This window comes from Oncorhynchus nerka, linkage group LG3, assembly GCF_034236695.1.
Source record: "Oncorhynchus nerka isolate Pitt River linkage group LG3, Oner_Uvic_2.0, whole genome shotgun sequence".
Classification (NCBI taxonomy): Eukaryota; Metazoa; Chordata; class Actinopteri; order Salmoniformes; family Salmonidae; genus Oncorhynchus; species Oncorhynchus nerka.
The window spans coordinates 84,428,689-84,445,767 of NC_088398.1; the positions used below are offsets into that span (position 1 = coordinate 84,428,689).

The following is a 17,079-nucleotide window of genomic DNA, read 5'->3' on the forward strand; positions in this document are numbered from 1 at the left end:
GCCAGCCCTGCCCCTCTCCCCTCTCCCCTCTCTCTCCCCTCCCATAGCCAGCCCTGCCCCTCTCCCCTCTCCTCTCTCCCCTCCCATAGCCAGCCATGCCCCTCTCCCCTCTCCTCTCTCCCCTCCCATAGCCAGCCCTGCCCCTCTCCTCCCTCTCCCTCCTCTCTCCCCTCCCATAGCCAGCCCTGCCCCTCTCTCCTCTCTCCTCCCCTCCCATAGCCAGCCATGCCCCTCTCCCTCTCTCTCCCTCCCATAGCCAGCCATGCCCCTCTCCCCTCTCCTCTCTCCCCTCCCATAGCCAGCCCTGCCCCTCTCCTCCCTCTCCCCAGCCCTCTCCTCTCTCCTCCCATAGCCAGCCATGCCCCTCTCCCCTCTCCTCTCTCCCCTCCCATAGCCAGCCATGCCCCTCTCCCCTCCCTCTCTCCCTCCCATAGCCAGCCCTGCCCTTCTCCCTCCCCTCTCCCTCTCTCCTCTCCCCTCCCCATAGCCAGCCCCCTGCCCCTCTCCCCTCTCTTCTCTCCCCTCCCATAGCCAGCCCTGCCCCTCTCCTCTCTCCCCCTCCCATAGCCAGCCCTGCCCCTCTCCCCTCTCCTCACTCTCCCCTCCCCCATAGCCAGCCCTGCCCCTCTCCCTCTCCTATCTCCCCCTCCCATAGCCAGCCCTGCCCCTCTCCCTCTCTCCTCTCTCCTTCTCATAGCCAGCCCTGCTGGAGTGGTGAGAGAGAGGGGGAGGGGGAGTGGTGAGGGGGAGGAGGGGAGGGAGGGAGGTGAGAGTGGGGGAGGGAGTAGTGAGAGAGGGGGAGTGGTGAGAGAGGGGGAGTGGTGAGAGAGGGGGGGAGGGTGAGAGGGGGATTGGTGAGAGAGACAGCCTTGTACACACCAGGTACTCCTAATTAGGAAATGAGAGTCATCCCTGGCGATTAGGAGCTGTGGTTCTGTGTACATAATGATGAGCACAGTAGAGTGGCTCCACATACGAGCTATGAGTGAATCGGAACAACACTAAGAATCTGCCTCTCGGGCCCTGAGCACATTAAACATGTCAAACAGCCTCCCTCCCCATAGCCAGCCCTGCCCCTCTCCTCCATCCCCATAGCCAGCCCTGGCCCTCTCCCCTCTCCTCCCTCCCCATAACCAGCCCTGGCCCTCTCCCCTCTCCTCCCTCCCCATAGCCAGCCCTGCCCCTCTCCCCTCTCCTCCCCTCCCATAGCCAGCCCTGCCCCTCTCCTCCCTCCCCATAGCCAGCCCTGCCCCTCTCCCCTCTCCTCCCTCCCCCATAGCCAGCCCTGCCCCTCTCCCCTCTCCTCCCTCCCCATAGCCAGCCCTGCCCCTCTCCCCTCTCCTCCCTCCCCATAGCCAGCCCTGCCCCTCTCCCCTCTCCTCCCCCCCATAGCCAACCCTGCCCCTCTCCCCTCTCCTCCCTCCCATAGCCAGCCCTGCCCCTCTCCTCCCTCCTCCCATAGCCAGCCCTGCCCCTCTCCCCTCTCCTCCCTCCCCATAGCCAGCCCTGCCCCTCTCCCTCTCCTCCCTCCCCATAGCCAGCCCTGCCCCTCTCCCCTCTCCTCCCTCCCCATAGCCAGCCCTGCCCCTCTCCCCTCTCCTCCCTCCCCATAGCCAGCCCTGCCCCTCTCCCCTCTCCTCCCCTCCCATAGCCAGCCCTGCCCCTCTCCCCCCCATCCCCTCCCTCCCTCCCCATAGCCAGCCCTGCCCCTCTCCTCCCTCCTCCCTCCCCATAGCCAGCCCTGCCCCTCTCCACCCTCCTCCCTCCCCATAGCCAGCCCTGCCCCTCTCCCCTCCCTCCTCCCTCCCCATAGCCAGCCCTGCCCCTCTCCCCTCCCTCCTCCCTCCCCATAGCCAGCCCTGCCCCTCTCCCCCTCCCCCCATCTCTCCTCCGTCCCCATAGCCAGCCCCCTGCCCTGCCCCTCTCCTCCTCCTCCCTCCCCATAGCCAGCCCTGCCCCTCTCCTCTCTCCTCCCTCCCCATAGCCAGCCCTGCCCCTCTCCTCCCCATCTCCTCCCTCCCCATAGCCAGCCCTGCCCCCTCTCCTCCCTCCCAGCCCTGCCCCCCCCTCCCCATAGCCAGCCCTGGCCCTCTCCTCCTCCCCATCCCCCAGCCAGCCCTGCCCCTCTCCTCCTCCTCCCTCCCCATAGCCAGCCCTGCCCCTCTCCTCCCTCCTCCCTCCCCATAGCCAGCCCTGCCCCTCTCCTCCCTCCTCCCTCCCCATAGCCAGCCCTGCCCCTCTCCTCTCTCCTCCCTCCCCATAGCCAGCCCTGCCCCTCTCCCCTCCCTCCCCCCATAGCCAGCCCTGCCCCTCCCTCCCCATCCCCCTCCCTCCCCATAGCCAGCCCTGCCCCCTCTCCTCCCTCCCTCCTCCCTCCCCCTCCCTCCCCATAGCCAGCCCTGCCCCTCTCCCCTCTCTCCTCCCTCCCCATAGCCAGCCCTGCCCCTCTCTCCTCCTCCCTCCCCATAGCCAGCCCTGCCCCTCTCCCCCCCTCCCCCCCATAGCCAGCCCTGCCCCTCTCCCCCTCCTCCCTCCCCATAGCCAGCCCTGCCCCTCTCCTCCCTCCTCCCTCCCCCCATAGCCAGCCCTGCCCCTCTCCTCCTCCTCCCCATAGCCAGCCCTGCCCCTCTCCTCCTCCCCCCATAGCCAGCCCTGCCCCTCTCCCCCCCTCCTCCCTCCCCATAGCCAGCCCTGCCCCTCTCCCCCCCTCCCTCCCCATAGCCAGCCCTGCCCCTCTCCCCTCCCCTCCCCATAGCCAGCCCTGCCCCTCTCCTCCCTCCCCATCCCCATAGCCAGCCCTGCCCCTCTCCCCATCCCTCTCCTCCCTCCCCATAGCCAGCCCTGCCCCTCTCCTCCCTCCCTCCCCATAGCCAGCCCTGCCCCTCTCCTCCCCCTCCCTCCCCATAGCCAGCCCTGCCCCTCTCCCCTCTCCTCCCTCCCCATAGCCAGCCCTGCCCTCCCCTCTCCTCCCTCCCCATAGCCAGCCCTGCCCCTCTCCCCTCTCCTCCCTCCCCATAGCCAGCCCTCCCCTAGCCAGCCCTCTCCTCCTCCCCATAGCCAGCCCTGCCCCTCTCCTCCCTCCCCCATAGCCAGCCCTGCCCCTCTCCTCCCTCCCCCCCTCCTAGCCAGCCCTGCCCCTCTCCTCTCCTCCTCCCCATAGCCAGCCCTGCCCCTCTCCCCTCTCCTCCCTCCCCATAGCCAGCCCTGCCCCTCTCCCCTCCTCCCTCCCCCCCATAGCCAGCCCTGCCCCTCTCCTCTCCTCCCTCCCCATAGCCAGCCCTGCCCCTCTCCTCCCTCCTCCCTCCCCATAGCCAGCCCTGCCCCTCTCCCCTCTCCTCCCTCCCCATAGCCAGCCCTGCCCCTCTCCCCTCTCCTCCCTCCCCATAGCCAGCCCTGCCCCTCTCCCCTCTCCTCCCTCCCCATAGCCAGCCCTGCCCCTCTCCCCTCTCTCCTCCTCCCCATAGCCAGCCCTGCCCCTCTCCCCTCTCCCTCCCCTCCCCATAGCCAGCCCTGCCCCTGCCCCCTCCTCCCCATAGCCAGCCCTGCCCCTCCCCCCCCTCCCCCATAGCCAGCCCTGCCCCTCTCCCCTCTCCTCCCTCCCCATAGCCAGCCCTGCCCCTCACCCCTCTCCTCCCTCCCCATCCAGCCCTGCCCCTCACCCCCTCCCATAGCCAGCCCTGCCCCTCTCCCCTCTCCTCCCTCCCCATAGCCAGATTAAAGACTGTTGTCACTCCCCTTTTGGATAATGACCAGCCCTATTGGTTTTCTGCAGCCCTCTCCTCCCTGAATAATGCCCTGTAATATCTCAGAAGAACCATTAAAGCTACAATCTGCCCTGAATTAAATATGAACACATTTAGATCAAGGGTTCAGATGTTGAGTTATTACATCCTCCCCATTTAGCCCTACCTTTCCTGGTTCCCATATCCAGCCCTGCCCCTCTCCCTTTAATCTGTTATCCCCTGGTAATCACCTTTAACTGGTTCTGTTATCTGTGGCCTGCCCACCTTTAACTGTCTCTGTTATCTGTGGCCTGGTAATCACCTTTAACTGTCTCTCTTATCTGTGGCCTGGTAATCACCTTTAACTGTCTCTGTTATCTGTGGCCTGGTAATCACCTTTAACTGTCTCTGTTATCTGTGGCCTGGTAATCCCCTTTAACTGGTTCTGTTAACTGTCTCTGTTTTCTGTGGCCTGGTAATCACCTTTAACTGGTTCTGTTAACTGTCTCTGTTTTCTGTGGCCTGGTAATCACCTTGAACTGTCTGTTATCTGTGGCCTGGTAATCACCTTGAACTGTCTGTTATCTGTGGCCTGGTAATCACCTTGAACTGTCTGTTATCTGTGGCCTGGTAATCACCTTGAAATGTCTGTTATCTGTGGCCTGGTAATCACCTTTAACTGTCTCTGTTATCTGTGGCCTGGTAATCACCTTTAACTGTCTCTGTTATCTGTGGCCTGGTAATCACCTTTAACTGGTTCTGTTTTCTGTGTCCTGGTAATCACATTTAACTGTCTCTGTTATCTGTGGCCTGGTAATCACCTATAACTGGTTCTGTTATCTGTGGCCTGGTAATTCCCTTTAACTGGTTCTGTTATCTGTGGCCTTGTAATTACCTTTAACTGGTTCTGATATTTGTGGCCTTGTAATCACCTTTAACTGGTTCTGTTATCTGTGGCCTGGTAATCCCCTTTAACTGGTTCTGTTATCTGTGGCCTGGTAATCCCCTTTAACTGTCTCTGTTATCTGTGGCCTGGTAATCCCCTTTAACTGGTTCTGTTATCTGTGGCCTGGTAATCACCTTTAACTGTCTCTGTTATCTGTGGCCTGGTAATCACCTTTAACTGTCTCTGTTATCTGTGGCCTGGTAATCACATTTAACTGGTTCTGTTATCTGTGGCATTGTAATTACCTTTAACTGGTTCTGTTATCTGTGGCTTGGTAATCACCTTTAACTGGTTCTGTTTTCTGTGGCCTGGTAATCACATTTAACTGGTTCTGTTATCTGTGGCATTGTAATTACCTTTAACTGGTTCTGATATTTGTGGCCTTGTAATCACCTTTAACTGTCTCTGTTATCTGTGCCCTGGTAATCCCCTTTAACTGGTTCTGTTATCTGTGGCCTGGTAATCCCCTTTAACTGTCTCTGTTATCTGTGGCCTGGTAATCCCCTTTAACTGGTTCTGTTATCTGTGGCCTGGTAATCCCCTTTAACTGTCTCTGTTATCTGTGGCCTGGTAATCCCCTTTAACTGGTTCTGTTATCTGTGGCCTGGTAATCACATTTAACTGGTTCTGTTATCTGTGGCATTGTAATTACCTTTAACTGGTTCTGTTATCTGTGGCCTGGTAATCCCCTTTAACTGGTTCTGTTATCTGTGGCCTGGTAATCACATTTAACTGGTTCTGTTATCTGTGGCCTGGTAATCCCCTTTAACTGGTTCTGTTATCTGTGGCCTGGTAATCCCCTTTAACTGTCTCTGTTATCTGTGGCCTGGTAATCCCCCTATAACTGGTTCTGTTATCTGTGGCCTGGTAATTCGTTGGTCATGGGAGTCCAGTGTAATGCAGTTATGAACTGGTATTGTAGTGTAGCTGAATAATATACCTATACATCAGTAACTGGTCGTCCCTCCCTTCTAACCTTTATTTAACCAGGCAAGTCAGTTAAGAACTAATTCTTATTTAAAATGACGGCCTACCGGTGAACAGTGGGTTAACTGCCTTGTTCAGGGCCAGAAGAACAGGTGTTTTACCCTGTCAGCTCGGGGGATTAGATCCAGCAACCTCCAGCTCTAACCACCTGTCGTTCCTCCCCTGACTGTGTGTTGGAATCATTTACTCAGACAGCGTCTGTCCAAAAAAATGTTCGCCACGATTGATTTCTGTCAAAATATATGTTGCGTTCAACTCTTCTGCACCTATTCCAAATCTGTCCATTTATAATTCTATGTCATCAAAATAGTTCCTTCAAATCCAACACTCCTAAAGAACGATTCCTCAATGATGGTTAGTAAACGTACTGTATGTCCTCGTCTAAAGAAATGTTCTTACAGTCTCCTTCAAGATATAGATTTTTATTCAGGACGGTATTTGCTGAAGGAGCACTTCTTATTGACACGCTGCAGCTTCCCCATCTATTGATATATCCGATTAGAGAGCGGTGGCCACACACCATGGAGGGAAGGAGGGGGAGGGAGGGAGGGAGATAGAGAGAAGGGGAGGGAGGGAGGGAGAGATAGAGAGAAGTGGGGGGGGGAGAGAGAGAGGGAGGGAGGGAGAGAGAGAGAGAAGTGGGGGGAGGGAGAGAGGGAGGGAGAGAGAGAGAGAGAGAAGTGGGGGGAGAGAGGGGGAGGGAGGGAGAGAGAGAGAGAGAGAAGGGGAGGGAGGGGGAGGGAGGGAGAGAGAGAGAGAGAGGCAGAGAGAAGGGGAGGGAGGGAAGGAAAGAGATAAAGACAGAGAAATATAAACAGAGAGAGCGAGACAAAGACAGAAGGAGAGACCAAGAAGAGTGTGTGTGTGTGTGTGTGTGTGTGTGTGTGTGTGTGTGTGTGTGTGTGTGTGTGTGTGTGTGTGTGTGTGTGTGTGTGTGTGTGTGTGTGTGTGTGTGTGTGTGTGTGTGTGTGTGTGTGGAGATGCACTGTCAACTGTGAGACCTTATTAAAGACAGGTGTGTGCCTTTCCAAATCATGTCCAAACAATTGAATTTACCACAGGTGGACTGCAATCCAGTTGTAGAAACATCTCAAGGATGATCAATGGAAACAGGGTGAACCTGAGCTCAATTTCGAGTCTCATAGCAAAGGGTCTGAGTACTGATGTAAAAAAGGTATTTCAGTTTTTCATTGTAACAACATTTGATACAATTTCTCAAAACCTGGTTTTCTCTTTGTCATTATGGGGTATTGTGATGTCATTATGGGGTATTGTGATGTCATTATGGGGTATTGTGATGTCATTATGGGGTATTGTGATGTCATTATGGGGTATTGTGATGTCATTATGAGGTATTGTGTGTAGACAGAATCCTAACTTTAACCCCACTACAGTCAGAATAATGAGGACAGAATCCTAACTTTAACCCCACTACAGTCAGAATAATGAGGACAGAATCCTAACTTGATCCCCACTACAGTCAGAATAATGAGGACAGAATCCTAACTTTAACCCCACTACAATCAGAATAATGAGGACAGAATCCTAACTTTAACCCCACTACAGTCAGAATAATGAGGACAGCATCCTAACTTTAACCCCACTGCAGGCAGAATAATGAGGACAGAATATTAACTTTATCCCCACTACAGTCAGAATAATGAGGACAGAATCCTAACTTGATCCCCACTACAGTCAGAATAATGAGGACAGCATCCTAACTTTAACCCCACTGCAGGCAGAATAATGAGGACAGAATATTAACTTTATCCCCACTACAGTCAGAATAATGAGGACAGAATCCTAACTTTAACCCCACTACAGTCAGAATAATGAGGACAGAATCCTAACTTTAACCCCACTACAGTCAGAATAATGAGGAAGCTTACATTTTAAGGTTAGTTTCATTGACGTCAAAACTTAACTGACATGAATGTCGAAGTTTCTGTGTGTCAACATGATGAACATCTTCATGGTGACGTTGGTCTGAACAGGAGGGGGGGGTTCGGGGGGGGGCCCAACCAACCAACCACCAACCAACCAGGTGCTGATAACAACTTGAGCCAGGAAATAAAGTCAAACAAAGAACATTGTTTATTTCAATTCCCGCGTTCTTCAATATCAGACAACATGAAAAGAGCTGGAGTGGTTCGTCTGTGGTAAGGAGATGAGAAGGGCTCTGAGATCTACTGTGAGGCTGAGAGGAGGATATATAGCCCTCTGTTTCATCTCTCTCTCTCTCTCTCTTCCTCCCAGCTGACACAACAACTTTCTGTCTGTTTGTTTTCCTCTGTGAACTGAGAGCCCTTTTCCCCACCTCTGTTTCCGTGGAAATGACTTTGTGATCTTCTCCTCTGTGGTTTACCACTATGTTGTCCAGACGTACCACCAGGTTGTTGTCCAGGCGTACCACCAGGTTGTTGTCCAGGCGTACCACCAGGTTGTTGTCCAGACGTACCACCAGGTTGTTGTCCAGACGTACCACCAGGTTGTTGTCCAGACGTACCACCAGGTTGTTGTCCAGACGTACCACCAGGTTGTTGTCCAGACGTACCACCAGGTTGTTGTCCAGACGTACCACCAGGTTGTTGTCCAGACGTACCACCAGGTTGTTGTCCAGACGTACCACCAGGTTGTTGTCCAGACGTACCACCAGGTTGTTGTGAGGTGGATCTTGTTACCACTATGTTGTCCAGACGTACCACCAGGTTGTTGTGAGGTGGATCTTGTTACCACTATGTTGTCCAGACGTACCACCAGGTTGTTGTGAGGTGGATCTTGTTACCACTATGTTGTCCAGGCGTACCACCAGGTTGTTGTGAGGTGGATCTTGTTACCACTATGTTGTCCAGGCGTACCACCAGGTTGTTGTGAGGTGGATCTTGTTACCACTATGTTGTCCAGACGTACCACCAGGTTGTTGTGAGGTGGATCTTGTTACCACTACGTTGTCCAGACGTACCACCAGGTTGTTGTGAGGTGGATCTTGTTACCACTACGTTGTCCAGACGTACCACCAGGTTGTTGTGAGGTGGATCTTGTTACCACTACGTTGTCCAGGCGTACCACCAGGTTGTTGTGAGGTGGATCTTGTTACCACTATGTTGTCCAGACGTACCACCAGGTTGTTGTGAGGTGGATCTTGTTACCACTATGTTGTCCAGACGTACCACCAGGTTGTTGTGAGGTGGATCTTGTTACCACTATGTTGTCCAGACGTACCACCAGGTTGTTGTGAGGTGGATCTTGTTACCACTATGTTGTCCAGACGTACCACCAGGTTGTTGTGAGGTGGATCTTGTTACCACTATGTTGTCCAGACGTACCACCAGGTTGTTGTGAGGTGGATCTTGTTACCACTATGTTGTCCAGACGTACCACCAGGTTGTTGTGAGGTGGATCTTGTTACCACTATGTTGTCCAGGCGTACCACCAGGTTGTTGTGAGGTGGATCTTGTTACCACTATGTTGTCCAGACGTACCACCAGGTTGTTGTGAGGTGGATCTTGTTACCACTATGTTGTCCAGACGTACCACCAGGTTGTTGTGAGGTGGATCTTGTTACCACTATGTTGTCCAGACGTACCACCAGGTTGTTGTGAGGTGGATCTTGTTACCACTATGTTGTCCAGGCGTACCACCAGGTTGTTGTGAGGTGGATCTTGTTACCACTATGTTGTCCAGACGTACCACCAGGTTGTTGTGAGGTGGATCTTGTTACCACTATGTTGTCCAGACGTACCACCAGGTTGTTGTGAGGTGGATCTTGTTACCACTATGTTGTCCAGGCGTACCACCAGGTTGTTGTGAGGTGGATCTGGCATCGCAGAATGATTCATTATAGACTCATGTCAAATAAAACATTGATAAAGAAACCTGGCTAGTTTCATAGTAGCCTCAGGGCTCATAGTAGCCTCAGGGCTCATAGTAGCCTCAGGGCTCATAATAGTAGCCTCAGGGCTCATAATAGTAGCCTCAGGGCTCATAATAGTAGCCTCAGGGCTCATAGTAGCCTCAGGGCTCATAATAGTAGCCTCAGGGCTCATAATAGTAGCCTCAGGGCTCATAATAGTAGCCTCAGGACTCATAGTAGCCTCAGGGCTCATAGTAGCCTCAGGGCTCATAATAGCCTCAGGGCTCATAGTAGCCTCAGGGCTCATAATAGTAGCCTCAGGGCTCATAATAGTAGCCTCAGGGCTCATAGTAGCCTCACCACTACTTCCTGTCCCACCAGACTGTATCAAGGTGAATAGTCACCACTACTTCCTGCCCCCCCAGACTGTATCAAGGTGAATAGTCACCACTACTTCCTGCCCCCCCCAGACTGTGTCAAGGTGAATAGTCACCACTACTTCCTGCCCCCCCCAGACTGTGTCAAGGTGAATAGTCACCACTACTTCCTGCCCCACCAGACTGTATCAAGGTGAATAGTCACCACTACTTCCTGCCCCCCCAGACTGTATCAAGGTGAATAGTCACCACTACTTCCTGCACCCCCAGACTGTATCAAGGTGAATAGTCACCACTACTTCCTGCCCCCCCCAGACTGTGTCAAGGTGAATAGTCACCACTACTTCCTGTCCCACCAGACTGTGTCATTGTATCAAGGTGAATAGTCACCACTACTTCCTGTCCCACCAGACTGTGTCAAGGTGAATAGTCACCACTACTTCCTGTCCCACCAGACTGTATCAAGGTGAATAGTCACCACTACTTCCTGCCCCACCAGACTGTGTCAAGGTGAATAGTCACCACTACTTCCTGCCCCACCAGACTGTGTCAAGGTGAATAGTCACCACTACTTCCTGTCCCACCAGACTGTGTCAAGGTGAATAGTCACCACTACTTCCTGTCCCACCAGACTGTGTCATTGTATCAAGGTGAATAGTCACCACTACTTCCTGTCCCACCAGACTGTGTCATTGTATCAAGGTGAATAGTCACCACTACTTCCTGTCCCACCAGACTGTGTCAAGGTGAATAGTCACCACTACTTCCTGTCCCACCAGACTGTGTCATTGTATCAAGGTGAATAGTCACCACTACTTCCTGCCCCCACCAGACTGTATCAAGGTGAATAGTCACCACTACTTCCTGTCCCACCAGACTGTATCAAGGTGAATAGTCACCACTACTTCCTGCCCCCACCAGACTGTATCAAGGTGAATAGTCACCACTACTTCCTGCCCCACCAGACTGTGTCAAGGTGAATAGTCACCACTACTTCCTGCCCCCACCAGACTGTATCAAGGTGAATAGTCACCACTACTTCCTGCCCCACCAGACTGTGTCAAGGTGAATAGTCACCACTACTTCCTGCCCCACCAGACTGTATCAAGGTGAATAGTCACCACTACTTCCTGCCCCCACCAGACTGTATCAAGGTGAATAGTCACCACTACTTCCTGTCCCACCAGACTGTATCAAGGTGAATTGTCACCACTACTTCCTGTCCCACCAGACTGTATCAAGGTGAATAGTCACCACTACTTCCTGTCCCACCAGACTGTATCAAGGTGAATAGTCACCACTACTTCCTGTCCCACCAGACTGTATCAAGGTGAATAGTCACCACTACTTCCTGCCCCCACCAGACTGTATCAAGGTGAATAGTCACCACTACTTCCTGCCCCACCAGACTGTGTCAAGGTGAATAGTCACCACTACTTCCTGTCCCACCAGACTGTCAAGGTGAATAGTCACCACTACTTCCTGTCCCACCAGACTGTGTCAAGGTGAATAGTCACCACTACTTCCTGTCCCACCAGACTGTGTCAAGGTGAATAGTCACCACTACTTCCTGTCCCACCAGACTGTGTCAAGGTGAATAGTCACCACTACTTCCTGTCCCACCAGACTGTGTCATTGTATCAAGGTGAATAGTCACCACTACTTCCTGTCCCACCAGACTGTGTCATTGTATCAAGGTGAATAGTCACCACTACTTCCTGTCCCACCAGACTGTGTCAAGGTGAATAGTCACCACTACTTCCTGTCCCACCAGACTGTGTCATTGTATCAAGGTGAATAGTCACCACTACTTCCTGCCCCCACCAGACTGTATCAAGGTGAATAGTCACCACTACTTCCTGTCCCACCAGACTGTATCAAGGTGAATAGTCACCACTACTTCCTGCCCCCACCAGACTGTATCAAGGTGAATAGTCACCACTACTTCCTGCCCCACCAGACTGTGTCAAGGTGAATAGTCACCACTACTTCCTGACCCACCAGACTGTATCAAGGTGAATAGTCACCACTACTTCCTGCCCCCACCAGACTGTATCAAGGTGAATAGTCACCACTACTTCCTGTCCCACCAGACTGTATCAAGGTGAATAGTCACCACTACTTCCTGTCCCACCAGAATGTATCAAGGTGAATAGTCACCACTACTTCCTGCCCCCACCAGACTGTATCAAGGTGAATAGTCACCACTACTTCCTGCCCCACCAGACTGTGTCAAGGTGAATAGTCACCACTACTTCCTGTCCCACCAGACTGTCAAGGTGAATAGTCACCACTACTTCCTGTCCCACCAGACTGTGTCAAGGTGAATAGTCACCACTACTTCCTGTCCCACCAGACTGTGTCAAGGTGAATAGTCACCACTACTTCCTGTCCCACCAGACTGTGTCAAGGTGAATAGTCACCACTACTTCCTGTCCCACCAGACTGTGTCATTGTATCAAGGTGAATAGTCACCACTACTTCCTGTCCCACCAGACTGTGTCATTGTATCAAGGTGAATAGTCACCACTACTTCCTGTCCCACCAGACTGTATCAAGGTGAATAGTCACCACTACTTTCTGCCCCCACCAGACTGTATCAAGGTGAATAGTCACCACTACTTCCTGTCCCACCAGACTGTATCAAGGTGAATAGTCACCACTACTTCCTGTCCCACCAGACTGTGTCAAGGTGAATAGTCACCACTACTTCCTGTCCCACCAGACTGTGTCAAGGTGAATAGTCACCACTACTTCCTGTCCCACCAGACTGTATCAAGGTGAATAGTCACCACTACTTCCTGCCCCACCAGACTGTGTCAAGGTGAATAGTCACCACTACTTCCTGTCCCACCAGACTGTGTCAAGGTGAATAGTCACCACTACTTCCTGTCCCACCAGACTGTGCCAAGGTGAATAGTCACCACTACTTCCTGCCCCACCAGACTGTATCAAGGTGAATAGTCACCACTACTTCCTGTCCCACCAGACTGTGTCAAGGTGAATAGTCACCACTACTTCCTGCCCCACCAGACTGTATCAAGGTGAATAGTCACCACTACTTCCTGTCCCACCAGACTGTATCAAGGTGAATAGTCACCACTACTTCCTGTCCCACCAGACTGTATCAAGGTGAATAGTCACCACTACTTCCTGTCCCACCAGACTGTATCAAGGTGAATAGTCACCACTACTTCCTGCCCCACCAGACTGTATCAAGGTGAATAGTCACCACTACTTCCTGTCCCACCAGACTGTGTCAAGGTGAATAGTCACCACTACTTCCTGTCCCACCAGACTGTATCAAGGTGAATAGTCACCACTACTTCCTGTCCCACCAGACTGTATCAAGGTGAATTGTCACCACTACTTCCTGCTGTAGAACACATCACTACATACATTGGAGTTAAAACTACTTTTAATAATTGCATTCAAAAGTGTAAATTGTAAACCTAAAGCATTTTGCTTAAATAATTCCCTATTTCTTCTCAAATAAAAGTTGAAATTGAAAAACTATATATGTTTATGTCTCCACACCTTGTAATTGGATTTGCCACATTGCAGAACCAACGCTCAGTGTGCACGTTTACTGGCCAGTAGAAAGGTGTAGAACGCTCAGTGTGCACGTTTACTGGCCAGTAGAAAGGTATAGAACGCTCAGTGTGCACGTTTACTGGCCAGTAGAAAGGTGTAGAACGCTCAGTGTGCACGTTTACTGGCCAGTAGAAAGGTATAGAACGCTCAGTGTGCACGTTTACTGGACAGTAGAAAGGTGTAGAACGCTCAGTGTGCACGTTTACTGGCCAGTAGAAAGGTATAGAACGCTCAGTGTGCACGTTTACTGGCCAGTAGAAGTAGAACGCTCAGTGTGCACGTTTACTGGCCAGTAGAAAGGTATAGAACGCTCAGTGTGCACGTTTACTGGCCAGTAGAAAGGTGTAGAACGCTCAGTGTGCACGTTTACTGGCCAGTAGAAAGGTATAGAACGCTCAGTGTGCACGTTTACTGGCCAGTAGAAGTAGAACGCTCAGTGTGCACGTTTACTGGCCAGTAGAAAGGTATAGAACGCTCAGTGTGCACGTTTACTGGCCAGTAGAAAGGTGTAGAACGCTCAGTGTGCACGTTTACTGGCCAGTAGAAAGGTATAGAACGCTCAGTGTGCACGTTTACTGGCCAGTAGAAAGGTATAGAACGCTCAGTGTGCACGTTTACTGGCCAGTAGAAAGGTATAGAACGCTCAGTGTGCACGTTTACTGGCCAGTAGAAAGGTATAGAACGCTCAGTGTGCACGTTTACTGGCCAGTAGAAAGGTATAGAACGCTCAGTGTGCACGTTTACTGGCCAGTAGAAAGGTGTAGAACGCTCAGTGTGCACGTTTACTGGCCAGTAGAAAGGTGTAGAACGCTCAGTGTGCACGTTTACTGGCCAGTAGAAAGGTGTAGAACGCTCAGTGTGCACTGGCCAGTAGAAAGGTATAGAACGCTCAGTGTGCACGTTTACTGGCCAGTAGAAAGGTGTAGAACGCTCAGTGTGCACGTTTACTGGCCAGTAGAAGTAGAACGCTCAGTGTGCACGTTTACTGGCCAGTAGAAAGGTATAGAACGCTCAGTGTGCACGTTTACTGGCCAGTAGAAAGGTATAGAACGCTCAGTGTGCACGTTTACTGGCCAGTAGAAACGCTCAGTGATGCTTCAACATTGTTCGGGATTTATCTTGGCCAGAGGCCAAGTACTAGAACTCTGGGATGCCAATCATTTTTCTTTATTTTCTCAATAAAAATAGTAAACTTAAGTTTACAAAATAACATCGATTCTGCAATATTGAAAATCCAATAACAATATTTAGAAGACATGAGGAATCTTTTAAGAAAAGTTTTTCAAGATTGTCGTCGTGTTTCATCATTTTCATCTCTCCTTTTTGAACCGGGCAATGGCCCGTCACGTCATCAAGTGTCATCGAGGGAGTTGTATTACGCTGGCCCCGGGTTGAACCGGGCAATGGCCCGTCACGTCATCAAGTGTCATGGAGGGAGTTGTATTACGCTGGCCCCGGGTTGAACCGGGCAATGGCCCGTCACGTCATCAAGTGTCATGGAGGGAGTTGTATTACGCTGGCCCCGGGTTGAACCGGGCAATGGCCCGTCACGTCATCAAGTGTCATGGAGGGAGTTGTATTACGCTGGCCCCGGGTTGAACCGGGCAATGGCCCGTCACGTCATCAAGTGTCATGGAGGGAGTTGTATTACGCTGGCCCCGGGTTGAACCGGGCAATGGCCCGTCACGTCATCAAGTGTCATCGAGGGAGTTGTATTACGCTGGCCCCGGGTTGAACCGGGCAATGGGCGTCACGTCATCAAGTGTCATCGAGGGAGTTGTATTACGCTGGCCCCGGGTTGAACCGGGCAATGGGCGTCACGTCATCAAGTGTCATCGAGGGAGTTGTATTACGCTGGCCCCGGGTTGAACCGGGCAATGGCCCGTCACGTCATCAAGTGTCATTGAGGGAGTTGTATTACGCTGGCCCCGGGTTGAACCGGGCAATGGCCCGTCACGTCATCAAGTGTCATCGAGGGAGTTGTATTACGCTGGCCCCGGGTTGAACCGGGCAATGGGCGTCACGTCATCAAGTGTCATCGAGGGAGTTGTATTACGCTGGCCCCGGGTTGAACCGGGCAATGGGCGTCACGTCATCAAGTGTCATCGAGGGAGTTGTATTACGCTGGCCCCGGGTTGAACCGGGCAATGGGCGTCACGTCATCAAGTGTCATGGAGGGAGTTGTATTACGCTGGCCCCGGGTTGAACCGGGCAATGGCCCGTCACGTCATCAAGTGTCATGGAGGGAGTTGTATTACGCTGGCCCCGGGTTGAACCGGGCAATGGCCCGTCACGTCATCAAGTGTCATCGAGGGAGTTGTATTACGCTGGCCCCGGGTTGAACCGGGCAATGGCCCGTCATGTCATCAAGTGTCATTGAGGGAGTTGTATTACGCTGGCCCCGGGTTGAACCGGGCAATGGCCCGTCACATCATCAAGTGTCATGGAGGGAGTTGTATTACGCTGGCCCCGGGTTGAACCGGGCAATGGCCCGTCACGTCATCAAGTGTCATGGAGGGAGTTGTATTACGCTGGCCCCGGGTTGAACCGGGCAATGGCCCGTCACATCATCAAGTGTCATTGAGGGAGTTGTATTACGCTGGCCCCGGGTTGAACCGGGCAATGGCCCGTCACGTCATCAAGTGTCATTGAGGGAGTTGTATTACGCTGGCCCCGGGTTGAACCGGGCAATGGCCCGTCACGTCATCAAGTGTCATGGAGGGAGTTGTATTACGCTGGCCCCGGGTTGAACCGGGCAATGGCCCGTCACGTCATCAAGTGTCATGGAGGGAGTTGTATTACGCTGGCCCCGGGTTGAACCGGGCAATGGCCCGTCACGTCATCAAGTGTCATCGAGGGAGTTGTATTACGCTGGCCCCGGGTTGAACCGGGCAATGGCCCGTCACGTCATCAAGTGTCATGGAGGGAGTTGTATTACGCTGGCCCCGGGTTGAACCGGGCAATGGCCCGTCACGTCATCAAGTGTCATGGAGGGAGTTGTATTACGCTGGCCCCGGGTTGAACCGGGCAATGGCCCGTCACGTCATCAAGTGTCATTGAGGGAGTTGTATTACGCTGGCCCCGGGTTGAACCGGGCAATGGCCCGTCACGTCATCAAGTGTCATGGAGGGAGTTGTATTACGCTGGCCCCGGGTTGAACCGGGCAATGGCCCGTCACATCATCAAGTGTCATTGAGGGAGTTGTATTACGCTGGCCCCGGGTTGAACCGGGCAATGGCCCGTCACGTCATCAAGTGTCATTGAGGGAGTTGTATTACGCTGGCCCCGGGTTGAACCGGGCAATGGCCCGTCACGTCATCAAGTGTCATGGAGGGAGTTGTATTACGCTGGCCCGGGTTGAACCGGGCAATGGCCCGTCACGTCATCAAGTGTCATGGAGGGAGTTGTATTACGCTGGCCCGGGTTGAACCGGGCAATGGCCCGTCACGTCATCAAGTGTCATCGAGGGAGTTGTATTACGCTGGCCCGGGTTGAACCGGGCAATGGCCCGTCACGTCATCAAGTGTCATGGAGGGAGTTGTATTACGCTGGCCCCGGGTTGAACCGGGCAATGGCCCGTCACGTCATCAAGTGTCATGG

The 17,079-nt window shown here is 53.0% G+C and overlaps 1 protein-coding gene across 1 annotated transcript in view; it reads left to right on the forward strand.

Annotated features, from left to right (window-relative positions):
* LOC115115257 (partitioning defective 3 homolog B-like) overlaps positions 1-17,079 on the forward strand; it is a 448,345-nt gene that overhangs the window by 282,293 nt on the left and 148,973 nt on the right. The gene's annotated exons all lie outside the window — the stretch shown is intronic.